This window comes from Petaurus breviceps, unplaced genomic scaffold (genome assembly GCF_028583685.1).
Source record: "Petaurus breviceps papuanus isolate PSGF00001 unplaced genomic scaffold, PetGlider_PUasm1.0 98, whole genome shotgun sequence".
NCBI classification, from domain to species: domain Eukaryota; kingdom Metazoa; phylum Chordata; class Mammalia; order Diprotodontia; family Petauridae; genus Petaurus; species Petaurus breviceps.
The window spans coordinates 32,396,354-32,413,052 of NW_027187460.1; the positions used below are offsets into that span (position 1 = coordinate 32,396,354).

The following is a 16,699-nucleotide window of genomic DNA, read 5'->3' on the forward strand; positions in this document are numbered from 1 at the left end:
CTGGGAATGCATATTCATAGCAGCTGCTATGGGAATTGCATTGACATAATAGCTAGGGCCCTCTTTGCTCCACTGAGTTGGGAGTTGTAATGGTAAAGGAATTTGAAGATCTTCCCTGCCCCTGAATGGGCCTCACTTCCCAACAAGAGCAGCTTGCTTAAGGGAGGCTTGTTTTTCAGGAAGGCCTACCTTTTGTTACTTTGTAATTAGGCAGTGGGTCACTGTAATGGAAATGCAAATTTAAAGATCTTCCCTGCCCTTAGGCTAAAGTGCACCTGGAGACTGGGGTGGGAGGCTTGTTTTTCAGTAGATACTTCTTGATTGGCCAGTGAGTCAATAAGGTTGTTACATTCTCTGAGCCAGGAGAAGGCTATATAAGCCCTGATGTGTAGCTTTGTTTTGGGACTCACTTTGAGAAGTATTCTGTGATTTGATCTGAATTCTGGGAAGCCGTTGTTGAGAGTCCCCCGGCTTTGAAAAACCCAGATGTGGAAACCCAGATGTTGACTGGGTATGGATGTAATGGTTGGACAGTTTGGAAAGCTGTCTACTTGATCTGTTAATGTCTTGATAATTCTGTCTGTATATTTTGAAGTTTGGGGTGCTGACCTTTTTCCCCTGAACAAGGTAAACGATATATGTCTGACTGATTAAAGTAAGCTCGTTAACCCATTTTGAGTTGCTTTCCTTTATCAAAGCAGATCCAAGAACCTGTATTGCTAGCAGCCACCCTGGGAACGCTGGGGTGCTTGCTGCTACAGTCACCAAGGTTGTGATGTTCTCTTACCCTGGAGAAGGCTTATATATATATTTCCTGAGGTAAGGTTTTGCTTTGGGGCTCACTTATGGGAAGAGTTGTGTGATTTGGCCAGATGAGACTCTGGACAACCATTGAGCCCCCTAGCTTTGAAAACGCAGCTGTTGGTACTTCTGTCTTTGGTAACTAACTATGAACATATTTATTTTAATTGTCAGACAGCTAGAAGCTCTGTCTTTTGGTCTGTTGAAATGTGTTATGTTCTTTGTCTGTATTTCTTGTCATTTATGTTTGTATTTTCTGAAGTTGGGGGCACTAACTTTTTCCCCTAAACTGAGTGATAGATATGTATAGAAAAGCAGATCAAAGAACCTGTGCTAGCAGTCATTCTGGGTATGCTAGGGTGTTTGCTGATACAGGAGTCTTGATAGAATGTATGCTCCCAGGTAGTGATCAGTACCATAGTTTTAGTATATGAATCTTCAGTGCCTAACACAAGTGCTTGTCATATAGGAGTTTAATAATGGTTTATTGATTAATTCCCCATAATATACACTATTTTAAGGTAAGCTATCTCAGAACTTGCCCATGTAGCAGTATATGATCTATGTATTTCTCAAAAGCGTTGTGCTTTCTGATATGGGAAATGTTCATCTGTATCTTTCCATTAGTATAAAGGAGGACATGGAGTATAAGCTCTTTGAGGGCAGACTTTTGCTTTATATTCTTTGTATTTTCAGCACCTAGGACAGTGCCTGGAATATAGTAGGTATTTGTTAAATTAAATGGAAAATTGATCACAGTTGTCCAGCTCTAGCTGGGAACTTGCTATTAATAAGAATTCATTCTAAATCATAATTTTATGGCTCTTTTCAGAAAATATGGTTCTGATGTGCCTTTTACCTCAGTGCCTTTAGTGCTGTAACTGGGAAAGAAATAATTACACTTATTCTTTTCTTTATGGGAGTTTACAATATAAGACCAGAGGAAAGAATAGAAAAAAAAGATCATTTTCTCAAGATGATATGACTGACCCACTTTTAACAAAGCATGTACTTTGAGCTATGTTTTTGTGGTAATGTGGATTTAATTAAATTTGTATTTAGGGATAGATCTTAGACCTAAAAGAAATTTTTTTTAAGCAATTGGGGTTAAGTAACTTCCTCAAGCTTACTCGGCCAGGTGTTTCTGGGTGGGTGCTAAGTGTATGAGCCCGGATTTGATCCCCAGGTCATCTCGACACTGGGGCCAGTGGTCTTACTCACTATGCTACCTGGCTGCCCCTCTAAAAGAAATTTTAAGAAATCATTTGGTAAAATGAATATTTATTAAATATAATATTGATTATGATATATAAATAATCAATATAAGTATTGACTTATGCCAACACACATATTATGCATCTGTCTTATCAAAACACTGTGCTACTTGTTGGCTTGCTTATTGTAGTGTTTGCTTTATAGTGGGTAAACTTCCATTAAAAATGTTGATTTCCATAGTCAGTGTTGGTAGTTTTATGTATAGACCAGGACTCTATATAAACTCCTTGGATAATGTGGGTAAGTCCTAAATAAATATATGATAAATTAAATTGAATTGAATTTGAGCACAGTTAGAACAGAGAGCAGTGAAGATTCAAGTAAAACTTGATTATTGATTAATTTTCAATTTGGTTTTCCTCATATTGTTTCTAATCTTCTCTTTCCTTTTAAGGAACTGAGGCTAGGCATTTAATCTTGAGTGTTGCAAGGAACAAATTTAATAACATACACAATGTGCTTATAAATGTAAAATCATCTGCAGACATCTAAGCACAGTAATGTGTTGGTACTAATACATTGTATTATATTGGTAAATGTTTAACAATCAACTCAGAAAAAATGTACCCATGACACACTTCTAAGTTTAATCTCCATTATTAACATTTTTCTATTACTCTGACGTCTAGCTAGTTATGTCAAAAGGATCCCCCAGGCTGCATGTTGACTTAGAAAGCCACAAATTAGAATTATCTATGTTGTATCATGTTTTCATTTATTTTGTCAAACATTTCCTGATTATATTTTTAATCTGATTCAGGTTTTAGAAGAATTTGATGCCTCTGGATCTATACAATCAACACACACACACATACAACATACACATATACATATATTCACATGCATACACATATATACATATTTGTGTGTATATGTATATATATAAATTAAGCCTTGAGTTGTAACTAATATATATTTCCAGTATATAAATTCATATTGAAAGTTTAACAATTGATTAAAGAACCACTTTAATCTGGCTCCAACATACTCCTGAATGTAACTCGAGTTCAATTTTTCCTTGAGAATCACTGTAGGAGACAGATTTGTTAGCATAACTTTTCTTTCACTGATACATATTCTAGCACATATGTGTATTATAAATTCTGATATAGCTGCATTGCCATGGTCTACAGGGGCTACTGCTACACGTGAAAGGTAATCTCTATATCTTGAGAAAATTTGAGTCACTTGGAACTCTTTGATTTTCCCACAATTTAATCCACTCCATAGGTAGTCAGGATTTCTAGAATCAGGACTTGATGTTATCACCCAGGGAACCACTGGGTGTATTGGGTGTAGGAGAATCATCTTGGATTCTCAGGCTGGATTTGAACTCGTGAAGATGAGTCTTCCTTCCAGACTTAGCACCTAGTTGCTCAAATCCCTTCTTTCTAAGAACTAATTAACTCTACCTAATTGGTAACCATAGGGTGGTTGTGAGGATCAAATTAAAAAAAAAATGTTGTGTAAAAATCACTTAGCACAGTGCCTGGAACATAATAGGCACTCAGTAAATACAACAACAATAACAGCAACAGCAACAATATTCAACATTTTATGTCATTTTAAAATCTGCAAAGCTTTTTATGTGTAGTCTTATTTGATCCTCACAGTAACTCTATAAGGTAAGTACTATTATTATCCCTAATTTACCAATGAGAAAAAATGAGGCTTAGAAAGGTTAAATGATTTGTCTCAGATCACAAATCAAAAATACTTAAGCAGGATATGAACTCACAGCTTCCTGAGTAAGTCTGGCACTCAGCCAACAAGTGGGGCAATCACCACCAAGTAACCTACTAGGAAGCTTAAGATTTAGAGAAGAGGAAGGAATGCATTCCAGAAAGAGCAATGTCAGTAGTGAAGAGCAGCAAGTGGGTCGATGATTGTACCACAGAATTTTTGAAAGAAAAGAATGTTTAAAGGATAGAAATGTAGCTTGGAGTCAAATTATGAAGGGTTTTAAATGCCAAACAGAAGTTTCTAATTATTGTGATTTTAGTTATTTCCCTTCCCCTTCCCCTTTCCCTTCCCCTTTCCTTTTCCCTTTTCCTTCCCTTTTCCCTTCCCCTTTTCCTCCCCTTCCCCTTCCCCTTTTCCTCCCCTTCCCCTTCCCCTTTCATCTTGCTTAATAGCTCTAGATCATATAATAAAATGTAATATAGCTTTGATTTTCTAACTCCAAATGCAGCCCATCATTAAGTAGAATATCCTGGTCTTATGAATGCATTGTTGTGCTCAAAATTCCATGCCGAGCACCAGGATAAGTATGGAAACTTTAAATAAATTTGAATGCATCACCAAAGAGTGCTGGGCTGGGAAAACATGTCAGCTTTAGGTTGGATTGTACTTCTTCCCAAGATGGCTCCTCTTGGGGCATGTAATTGTGGTTGAAGTTAATGCCCTCCCCCAATTGCTGTGGGTTCAATCACTCTGCAAAGACCACTTAAGACAACGATCAGCTAACCATCCCCAGCACACTTGAATTCATGAATAGTCACTCAAGAAACACCACTAGCCTTTATTCTTAATGTTTTCCAGATTTTTTTTCTAAAATAGTCAACTGCATGAATGAATTCCCATGCCCAAAAGACAACACTGCAGGGTTTGAGATATTGCCAGAAATAGAATATCTGAATTCTATTTGGATTCCAAGGTGTGTTTGAAGATGATTGTAATAATTCCATTTAATTCTTCCTATATTAGAGTGACAAGCAAATATAAATTAATTAATAACAGGGGATAATGAGCCCCGGGAAACTTGGTGTTGGGAGAAAACTCTTCATCCTGCAAGCTTCTATCAACCTTGATATTCCATGTCATCTTCTGTCCCCCTGATTGCAGAGTGGAGCCATGAATGCTAAACCTTCATTTAAAGAGGGAACTCAGCTCAGAAAATCTCCGCATTTCTCATCTGGCTGCACTATTCTAGGGCTCCTCTTATTTTTCCACTATGTCCTCCACCTCAAGTAGCTTCCCTTTCCCAACCCCCTTTCAGCTTTTTGCATTTTGCCTTTCCTCGTTAGTTAACTCCTTGAGGACGGGGCTATATTTATTTATTTTTTTATTAAAAAAATGTTTGTGCTAAAAAAAAAAAACGTTTCTACATGCAACCGGGAAATAAGATGTGCAGGCAATAGGTATAGAAATCCAGTTTGCCCCACGAGAAAGTAAGGGAAAAGGGGCTAAGGGGGGGAATGAGGAGTGATAGAAGAGATGGAAGACTGGGGGAAGAGGTAATCATATGCTTGCCATCTTGGGTGGGGAGCAAGGGAGAGATGGGGGGCAAATTTGGAACTCAAAATTGTGTGGAAATGAATGTTGAAAACTAGAATAAATAAATAAAATTAAAACAAAAAAATTATTTGTATTCCCAGGGCTCAGCACAGTCCCTGGCACATAGTAGGTGCCTAACAAATGTTTATTTACTGACTGAATAATGCTATATGTTAAAAATACTTTTAACTCTTTTTATACCTTCCTTTTAGAGCACTTATGACATTGCCCTCACCCCCTCCCCAACTACACAAACACACATGCTTTAATGTCAATGCATAGGTTCAAAAAATGATTCAAAAAATGTTGCAACATTCTAATAATCAAATTAATGTTAAATTGCTTCTAAGTATATGTGCAATATAGTATTTATTTGTTTAGTGCAATATGAAAGACCATATAATATAACAGAGAGCTTACTTCAAAGCCAGGAATAACTGAGTTTAAGTCTGGTCTCTGACAAATACTAGTTGAATAGCACTGTTTAAGTCACTTTGTAAGAGCTCTAAGCAACTCTAAGATTATAAATTGCAGAGGTATCAACTTGTATTAGTAGAGATATATTCCTTCTCTGCGAGTTCCTTAAACTAATGAACTCGTAGGTCAGAGTAAGAAAGTCAGTAAACATATTACAAAATACAGCTAAGTGCTGAGGGTACGGAGCTTAACAAATAGGGGAGAAACAAAATGAAGCTGAAAAGTAGGGGAAGGGAAAGTACCTAGTACAGGGATATGAGGAAGTCTTCAACCCAAGGTGGGATGTTATCTGAGGCTGTGTGAAGTACAGAGTTGAATTTATTTTTGCAAAATGATGGCTTTCTTGAGATCATGAAATTCAGAGAAGTGGCTGAATAGTAAGATGACTGACCTGGGCACCCTCCTCTGTTAATCTGTATCCCCATCTTCAGTGCATATATTTTGAATATTCAAATTAGTTGGTGAGTTCTCAGCTTTTCCACATTAGTCTGTTTAGACATCTCCCATTTTTTCTTTTCATCAAAATTATTTCCCATTTTTTCTTTAAAATGTCATTTTTCTGGGTTTCCCATTCGTCTGGGGCTGACTTTCCTTGTAGCATCTTAATCTATAGAATTCTATCTATCTTTCCTCTGGACATAGTGGTATCATCTCTCCTCAGCTCCAGGGTGCAAGTCAAATATTAAGTCTTCTAAATGTTCTAGCTTGTGAGCATCACTGTGATAATCGCAAAAAGGCCCAAATATGGCACAGTCTCCTAAATGAAGAGTTCAGTCCAACTATCTATACTTCAAAATCAAAGTTCTGAGCACTACTTAGACTTTGAGGTATAGATAGTTGGATTGAATAAAGAGTTCAGTTTTGGACATGGAGCCCACAGTGAGAGGAGCTTGCCACAAGAGTGGAAAAGGAAGGAACAGAGCAGATAAAAGCTCTAGCATAAGCTGGGACCAAGCAGAACTTAGAGGGAGAATGCTTGTAATGTTGGCACTCTGTCTGTCTGTTCTGTCTGTGTTGACGTTACCTTGTCAGACAGAAACACTCTATTGATTTGCATTACTTTGTCAGACAGAAAGTGAATTGAGACGGTAGTGCTGGCAATGTGTGTAAATATTGTTGTAACTCTGTTAAACTGTGCTTTCTTAGAAACAGAAACTACAAATGGCTTGAAGTGAAATAGTTTCCATGGGCTGAGATATAGAACTGAAGCAGAGAGCTGCCTGAATGTGAATCCAGGAAAGAATTGGGAGAGCTACCTATCTGTCAATCTAGGCAAGAACTGGGAGCTGGAAGAGGAGCCATGGTGTTTGTAAGTCAGCCTCCAGGTAAGACGAAAGAAGACTTTACTTGGGTACTCAATGCTGACTGATGACATTGTAACATACTGTGACCTAGGGGTGGATGGTGTTTGTACTTTCTGCTACCCCTTAAGGATGATTGACTTAAGGATGATTACTACATAAGAATGATTAGAAGACAGCCTGAAAGAAGACTTGACTTGGGTACTCTATATTGATTGAGGAGATTGTGACTTACTGAATGATACGTTTTGTTTAAGACTATGTGGCCAGCTTAGTAATAAGTTTTTATGTTATATTGTTGTGAATGTTGTGCTTTAGTTTCTTGAATGTTTTGCATTAGTTTATTGCTGAATAAATAGAGTTAACTATATTATCCACTTAGATCCTTAAAGTTATTCATAGCAGCAGCCCTCAGGAGAGCTGCTCATAATTGGCTTCACAAGTGCTGATGTTAATGGCACAAAAGGGTTCACTCAATGTGTAAGAAATGTTTCACATATCCAAATTTTTATCAGTAGCTTCCAAAAATTTGGGGAGTCAGTGGTGTGGTTTGCCATGTTTTCTCCATGTCATTTTACAGATGAGGAAACTGATACAAACAGGCTTAAGTGAGCTGCCTGGTGTCACACAGCTAGTAAGTATCTAAAGCCAGATTTGAAGCCTTCCTGTCTCCAGGTCCCGTACTCTTCCACTGTGCCACTTAGCTGCCTCAAAAGAATAATAGCTGACACTTTTATAGAGCTTTAAGATTTGCAAAGCACTTTATATACATTAGCTGATCTTCAAAATTCCCCCATTTGGGGTAGGTATTGGTATCCCAACATCAGACCCTGGGCAAGTCACTTGACCCTGTTTGCCTCATTTTCTTCATCTGTAAAATGTGTTGGAGAAGAAAATGGTAAACCACTCCAATATCTTTCTCAGGAAAACCCCCAATGGAGTCGCTAAGCAGTGGACATGACTAAAATGAATGAATAACAGTAACATTAATATAGTACCTACTATGTACCAGGAAATATTCTAGGCTCTTTACAACTATTATCTCCTTTGCACCTCACAATAATCTTAGGAGGTAGGTTCTACTGTTATCCCTATTTTTCACTTGAAGTAACGGAGGCAAATACAGGTTAAGTGTCTTGCCTAAGGTCGCACAGTAAGTAGTTATGTGAGACCAGATTTGAACCCAGGTATTCTTGATTACAGGCCCACTTGAACACAAATACTGCTATACCAATTCAAGAAAGCATGTCATATAATGAACCACTTTTATTCCCAGCTTCTCCTTTTAAATTTTTTTTTTTTTAAAGCAATCAGGGTTAAGTAACTTGCTCAAGGTTACACGGCCAGTTATTTCTGGGTGTGGTGCTAAGTGCCTGAGCCTGGATTCGATACCCAGGTCATCCTGACAATGGAGCCAGTGCTCTTACTTGCTGAGCCACCTGGCCGCCCCTAAGCAATTGGGGTTAACTTGTTCAAGGTTACATGGCCAGGTGTTTCTGGGTGGATGCTAAGTGTCTGAGCCCGGCTTCGATCCCCAGGTCATCCTGACAATGGAGCCAGTGCTCTTACTTGCTGTGCTACCTGGCTGCCCCCCAGCTTCTCCTTTAATGGAAAGGGTTGAACTTTCCCTTCACATTAGAAGTGGCAATACTTCATCTACTAGCTGTACAGGATTCCAGTTCCAGACACCGAAATCACAGAAGCATTGAATCTTTGATTTGTAAGGTATCTGAGGGGCCACCTTGTATAACCTCTGCCTGAACAGGCCTGGCTTCTGTAACACGTTCAACAAATGTCCAACTAAGATTTCCAGCAAAGTAGAACACACCAGTTTGAAATTCAAAATGAAACTAGCATCGCATTTCTGGGAAACTCTAGTTCTTAGAAGGTTGTCCCTTACATCAGTCCTACTTCTGCCTCTTCACAATTCCCACCCATTGTTGCTAGTTCTTCATACTGTGGTCAAACAGAGCAAAACTAATCCCTCTTTTCACAGTAGCCCTTTAAATAGCCCTTGAAAATGTCTACTCTTTCTGCCTTTTACTCCTAGACTTTTCTTCCCTGGCTAAATATTCAAAATTCCTTTAATTGCTTCTCCTATGGAATTGTCTTAAGCCCTTTTACCATTTTGGTTGCCTTCCTCTTGGAATTCCCACACTTATCAATATCCTTCCTAAAATGTTGCACCAAGAACTTAATATGTTACTGTAGATATGACAATCAAGTTGAAAAGGAAAAGAAATGTTACAGCAAGAAGAATATTACACAGGTTCTAGCCATGATAGTTCTTCTTACAAAGCTTCTATGATTTTTGCATTAGCTTTTTTGTACTCCATGTTCATTGTTCTTTCCAATAGAACCTAGGCATTCAAGCTGAAACTTACAGACCAAATGTAGCTCAACTGATTCAGGGAGTGGTTCACCTGATATTTTGTTTCTAAAGAATTTATAGACTTCTTTTTTTTAACTTCACTTAATTTCCAAACATATTCTAAACCTATCACTTCTCTCCCCATAAATCCAATCCTTCTAAGAAGAATGAAAAAGGGGTGGCAAGGTAATGCAGTGAATAGAGCACTGGCCCTGGAGTCAGGAGGACCTGAGTTCCAATCTGGCCTCAGACACTTAACACTTACTAGCCATGTGACCTTGGGCAAGTCACTTAAACCTAATTGCCCTGCCTTCACCCCTACAAAAGCAAAAAAAAAAAAAGAATAAAAAGGAAAGTAGAGAAATAAATGTGCAGGAAAACTAACCAACATATGAAGAGTGAAAGTGGTATATTTTTAGCAATCGCTTTAAATTGGAGTACACTGTCACAGGACAAAGTGTATAGAAGAGAGTGCATTGCCCCTTTTAGAGGCTCAGGGTGGGTGGATTATTTTGTACTTTAGCTCTTGCTATACATTCTCAGTCAATATACCTTTGTAAAAACTAATTGACTGTGATGGGTTTATTGGTATTGGGGAGATGTTATCTGCTTGAATGGTACCGGAAGGCTCACTGGTGGAGTCTTGTAAAGAAGAGTATTAGCAACCCCAACCACTCAGCATTATTCCTAGAATTGTGAGGGAAGAAGAAGAGAGGGGGTGCTGCCACCAGGACCATAGCATAAAATCAACTGATGCTAGATGTTATGGTAGCAGATGTGAATAAATAGCAATTATAAATTGTCAAATAATTAATGATCATTCACAATATAGAGTTGTGATTGTATGGTTCATAATTAAAAAGAAAAATACTTGACCAGCTCTGCCTTATATACTCTGAGTGGTATCTCTGGCTGAGTTTAGGTAATTTTTGAAAGTCTGAATGAGGCCTAAGTCTTTTTTTAGTAAGTATTAACATACCATCATTACATGTTATGGTGTTTCAGGAATCAATGATACATTGACCACAGTGAGATTTGTTTTTCTTTTTGGAGGTATGTGGAGAGGAAATATGATAAGCAGGAAAAATGGGAAAGCACTTGGACTCCATATGGTCTCTCTGGCATTTGGAGCTAACCAGGAAGTAATATGATGTCACCTTCTGGAGGAAAAATGACACATCCATGAGAACAACCATGTAAAGAGCCTGATAACTAGGCTAGGGGAGAAATCTAAACAGATATGAGAAATTAACAAAAAAGAAATAAAAGGAGCAAAGAGTAAGAGAGTGGGGAAAGGATGGAAGGAATTCTATGTTGAATATGTGTGCTTTTGTTAGGTTAAGGACATGGAGTGAGGCAGCAAAGAAAACAGCATGGTCAGGAAGGAGAAAGGAATCGAATCATGTTTAACTTTTTTTTTTAATTTCAAAAGTATTCTGTAAAAAATACTCTCGGTGGGGAATTAAGTTAAGAAATCTTATCTTGGGGAAACAACTTAATTTTCAAACTCAACTGTATAGAATCAAGACAAAATAAATGTGGTTTTGAAAATTATATTTCTAGTACTATAAATGTGCATTGATGGTGTAATATATTGAAACTGACCCAGGAAGAGATCATATATTCACTTTGACTCAGCGAGTAAGGAGAGGGCCCAGAATTGGCATTTACATGCAGACAGAGTAGGTTTAGGTGCTGGTCAGACACTAGACCATGTTGTAAGAATGTCTTTTTGGAGACTGTAAATGAACAGGAAATCCAGGGAACAGGTCAAAATCTCATTACATTAAATACCACGTTCTTTGGTCATAGGGAGATTTAGCTACAGGGATTATTTTTTATTCTTCCAAAAAGTAGTTTTACTCTATGCCAGTAAAACCTTCATTAATCTACACCAACTACCCACAATTCCTTACTATCTAGATTTTATTGTTCTCCCTCCCCCAATCACCCCAAAATTAGAAAAAAGATAAAAATGATTACTGAACAAAATGATGTTAGGAAAATGTTTAAATATAAAAATTGAATTTATGTAACAACTTACATGCAATGTAAAATGAGCAGATCCCATCTTCTGGTGCTCACTTTAGCCCAGTCTACTTCTGAAAACTCCATATTGCTTGATACGTGCCACAAAAGTGCTCTTTTCGTTCAAGCCCTTATCACACAGGACTAAGAAAAGTTAGTATTTTTTTTTTTTTGCTTTCAGCTATCACTTTCACAAACTTCCTTTCCCAGTCACTCTCCTCAATCACTCCTCTGCCTTTGAATTGAACTCCTTCCCATCTAGATCCATGTTGTTATCATTTGCATATCCCAAATCATTATTTTTTCTGTCACCTCAAATAAGTTCAATACCAAGATCACAGTCTAATTTTCTCCCCCAAAACCTTGCCACTTTCTAACACCTTAACCACCTGGTTTCCTGTCCTCCTCATCTCCCATCAACTTTGCCTCCAGTCTGCTTTAGCCATATATAAGAATGGTAATAACTCAATAATAATTGAGGCTCCATCCTCAATTCCATTCCCCACTCTGCTCAAATGAATACCAGAATTACACTTACAGAGTAACAGTACCAGAATTCCTACTTATAGCTCTGAGCTCTACTTCAGTAGGAAGATACATCACAAATCTGTAAGTCAGTGGTAGCCAAATGTAATGGCCACAAGGAAGTAGTTAACACCTTGTTTCAGCTATTTAATTAACACAGAAGTAGTTAACACCTTGTTTCAGTTCATGATTGTATCTAATATTAATATCCAGAACTCGTGAATCCTACAACTTGTGAACCCAAGAACTTGTAACCTCCTGCAACAGGAAGGGGAGGAACTAAAGGCCATATATAAGGAGAGGCCCACGCTGGAGAGAGCAGAACTGAGAAGGGAGCTCTTGTGGTGGAGGAAAAAACTTGTGATATCCTGCCACTCTGTCTGTTCTGTCTGTGTTGATGTTTTTTTTGTGATACTGTCTACAGAAGCCCTGCGACCATACTGGAAGCCCTGAAAGAGGATTTTCTGGTTGTCTGTTTACAGAAGTCCTGGAGGAGGGTTTTGGAGGTCCTGGGACTTTACTGATGATTTTTGTTGACCTCTTGGACCTTGTTTGTGTGTCTGTGTTGATTTCTGTACTGATGATTTGTGTTGAGTTCTCAGACCTTGTTGGTGGGTCTGAGTTGATTTAAGAGGCAGATAGTGAATTGATGATGGTGCCTGCAATGCGAATGAATATTATTGTGGCTCTGCTAAGCTTTGTCTTCCCAGAAACAGGAATTGTGAAGGACTTGAGGTAGACTGGACACTGTGAGCTCCAATATGGAACGGGAACTGGACAAGGAATTGGATGAAGAACTAGACAAGGAGCTGGACAAGGAACTGGGAGCTGCCTGCCTTTGAACTCAGGTGACAGTTGTGTAGATTTGGGCAGGAGCTGGGATCATGGAAAAAGAACCATGGAAGCTGAAAGTCAGCCTTGAGTCAAGATGAAAAGATCTCTGCTTGGGTACCTGATGCTGACTGAGAAGATTGTGATTTACTGTGACCTAGTGGTGGAGAACTTTAACCTTTGTACTTTGTGTTCATTAAGGAGACAAGCCTCCTTAAGGATGATTGAATTAAGGGCTTAACAAATGATTGAGTTATTAAATGATTGTACTTAGTTTTCACCAAAGTGGCCACATCATTTTAAACAATGTGGCCATTTTAGTGATAAGTTGTTATGTCATAACATTGTGAATGCTGTACTTTGATTTCTGTGAATGTTACCTTAATTTACTGCTGAATAAATAGAGAGTTAACTATACTATGTAATCAGAACTTGAAGCTGTTCACAGCAGCAGTCCTCTGGAAAGCTGCTCATGCTTGGCTTTATACCAAATGCCATCAAAGAAGTTACAAGACTCGAGAAGTATAAATAAAGTAAACAGAAAAAAGAAATATTAAAGGATTCAATAAGGTTGAACTGTTTATACTCCTACATGGAAAGATGTTACTTATAAATTATAAGAACTTTATCATTATTAAAGTAGTTAGAAGGACTATACATAGACAGAGAGCATGGTGTGAGTTGAATATGATGGTATGATATGTAAAAAAATTGTGAGAGAGGAATACACTGGAAGAAGGGGGAAGGGACAGGTAGAATGAGACGAATTACCTCACATAAAAGAGGAACAAAATAGTTTTTTACAGTGGATAGGGAAGATGAAGAAAGTGGGAGGAAATGCTTGAAACTTACTCTCATCAAAATTAGCTCAAAGAGGGAATAACTTGCACACTCAGTTGGGTATTGAAAGCTATCTTTCCCTACAGGAGAGTTAATAGTGGAAGGGGATAAGAAAAGACAGGATGCTGATAGAAGGGAGAGTGGATTGAAGAAGATGACAGAAGCAAAACACTTTTGAGGATGGACAAGGTGAAAGGAGAAAGAGTAAGATAAATGGAGGGATAGAATGGAGAGAAATATGCAGTACTCATAACTATGAAAAATATTTACAGTAAGTATATATAGAGAATCGAGTCAAACTGATAAGAATACAAGTCATTCCTCAAAAGATAACTGGTCAAAGGATATGAACAGGCAGTTTTCAGGTGAAGTAATTAAAGCTATTTACAGTCATATGAAAAAATTATCTAAATCACTATTGATTAGAGAAATACAAATTAAAACAACATTGAGGTACCACCTCATACTTATAAGCTTGGCTAATATGACATAAAAAGAAAATGACAAATGTTGGTGGGGAAGAGGGAAAATTGAGATACCAATGCACTGTTGGAGTTGTAAACTGATTCAATCATTCTGGAAAGCAATTTGTAACTAGGCCTACAGGGTTATAAAACCATGCATACCATTTGGGAGGCTTTATTTTTTAAAAAATTTTCATGGGCTTTTGTGAATGTTTTGTGTTATTCATTGCCTATGGGGGATTCAAATGAAGGCTGATTCTTATAACATGTATATTTAGTTATTGAGTGCCTGTTGGAGAACACTATTAGACATGTTCTAGGGAAGCTTTTACTGTAACTCCAGGTTGCAGGCAATGATTCAAAGTTAAAGAGAGAAACTAACCCATTTGGGTCAGGTCCCTGGGATTATGCCAGGTATATGTGGTGCCAGAGTCATTAAGGGAGAGGATTCTCGGCTATGGATAACAGAAACATGTACAAAGCACCATGCTAGGCATGGAGGACTATAGGAAGATAAATCACAGCCTCTTCTCTCATGAAGCTTACAGGCTATTAAGGGAAATAAAACATATACAATTAACTACTATAAGGCATAATGTAACCAGTATAATGAGTGAGATACAATCATAGTGTTCCCAATTTTACAGAAGAGGAATGCAGAAGCTCTAAGAAATCCCTTCTGTAACCAACAGGATGTGTTTCATCACACACCAAAATACTTGTGGTAGGCTTTTTTATTTTCTGTCATTCAAAATATTTATGTGGCATGGATTTCAAATGTGCTTCAGAAGAGTTCTCAGGGAAGTAAGTAAGACTTTTATCTCTGGTAGTAATTGCTACTACATCAGAATGCTCTTAGGAAATAATGAGTGGGGGAAGATTGGGCAATATTAGAAAGTAATTTGGAGATGAGCAATGCTATGTTCAGGAAATGGGAAGGAAATAGATGTGAAAGCATCTATACTCCTCTTCTTACTATCAAAAGGTGCATGTAAAATTGTTTAGGCAAGACATAATTTTTGTTGTTGATTAATTAGGTAAAATTTCCCAGAACTTAAGCAACTTCTTGGGATAGCTTCTTAGAGTCAATTTTGTAAGTAGTCAACTATGTGGTGTGATTTAAGCATATACTTGCAAGGGTTGCCTCCTATTCTTAAAAATAACCCATATTCCTTTCACTTTATCATTATTATTTTGTTCCTTTGTTTCATGAAGGCTTTTCTTTCCTCAAGATTCATATCATTCATTGATAGACTGGGCTCCTCTCAGCGATGCAAGGTTACAAGACAACTCCAAAAGACTCATGATGGAAAAGAATATCCATATCCAGAGAAAGAATTACAGTCTGAATGCACATTGAAGCAAACTACTTGCTCTCTCTTTTTTTGTTTTGTATTGTTTTGTTTCTTCTTTCTCATTGTTCACTCTATTGGTTATAATCCTTCTTTGCAACTTGACTAATGTTTAGCGTGAAGGTATTTGTAGATCCTATATTTGATTGCATGTCACCATGGCAGGGATGGGGGAGGAGAAGGACGGAGAGAAAATTTGATACTCAAGAGACTGTGGAACTGAATGTTGTAAACTAAAAGTAAACAAATAAATTTTTTAAAAGATTCATATCATTTAGTGTGAATATTTAAGCTCAGAAATTAACCTCTACTTTGTCTAGTACTGACTACTTATTTTGTTGATTGTCTAGATGAGAGGTTCCCAAACTTATGTGACCTACCAACCCCTTTTCAAAAAAAATTACTCAGCATTCCCCTCAAAATCTATTTTCTTTAACCCTTTAATGAATTGTTTTTGGGAAATTTACATCATTTCAAAAATATAATTTGAAAAATTGACAAATCTTAAATTTAATAATTTATTGTAAACTTGTGGGTTTTTCCTGCATTGAAATTTTTATGATGTAATATTGTGCCACATAACCATATACTATCATATTGTAAACAAGTCATTACACACACATATTTCTGCTGATGCATGCTGGATATTTCATGAAAGCTTGCGTGCCAACACTTGCTTGTTAAGACGTATCAGTGGATTTGACCACTGATTGGTTATAACCTGCACTTTTTGTATTTATTTGGAAAATAATGTAATCACTACAACTTTAACTCTGTTACAAAATAGATGAAACATATGAACATTTTTTCAAAATTTTCTTCTCTTCTTTCCTTATGTTTTCACCACTCTTTTATTTTCATTCAATGCCCCTCCAATTGCACCTGAGGCTACTATCACCCCCCTGATAATTTCATCACCCCCCCGAGGGTGGTATTGCCCACTTTGGGAACCTATGAACCAGTCAAATTAATTTAGATTATTGACAAAACTTTAACATTTGTTATTAAAAGGATCATCAAGGCAAGAAATTATGGCCACAAAGAACAATGCTTTTTCCTTCAAAACAAGTATTAATTTTATTTCTGTTTTTGATAAGATTACTGAATATAGTTGTTGCAGACTCCAGCAAGATATTGAACAACTACAGTTATGCTATT

The 16,699-nt window shown here is 37.3% G+C and overlaps 1 long non-coding RNA gene across 2 annotated transcripts; it reads left to right on the top strand.

The window, feature by feature from the left end:
• The first annotated feature begins 349 nt into the window (after positions 1–349).
• LOC138155929 (uncharacterized) lies at positions 350–16,355 on the top strand. 2 transcript variants are annotated; one of them, XR_011167028.1, is made up of 4 exons: positions 350–627; positions 6,976–7,154; positions 7,711–7,764; positions 15,405–16,355. It is a non-coding gene; the product is annotated as an uncharacterized lncRNA (long non-coding RNA). The 2 variants fall into 2 exon arrangements; XR_011167027.1 differs by lacking the exon at positions 15,405–16,355 and adding an exon at positions 12,268–13,456 and having other exon boundaries at positions 352–627.
• The last annotated feature ends 344 nt before the right edge of the window (positions 16,356–16,699 follow it).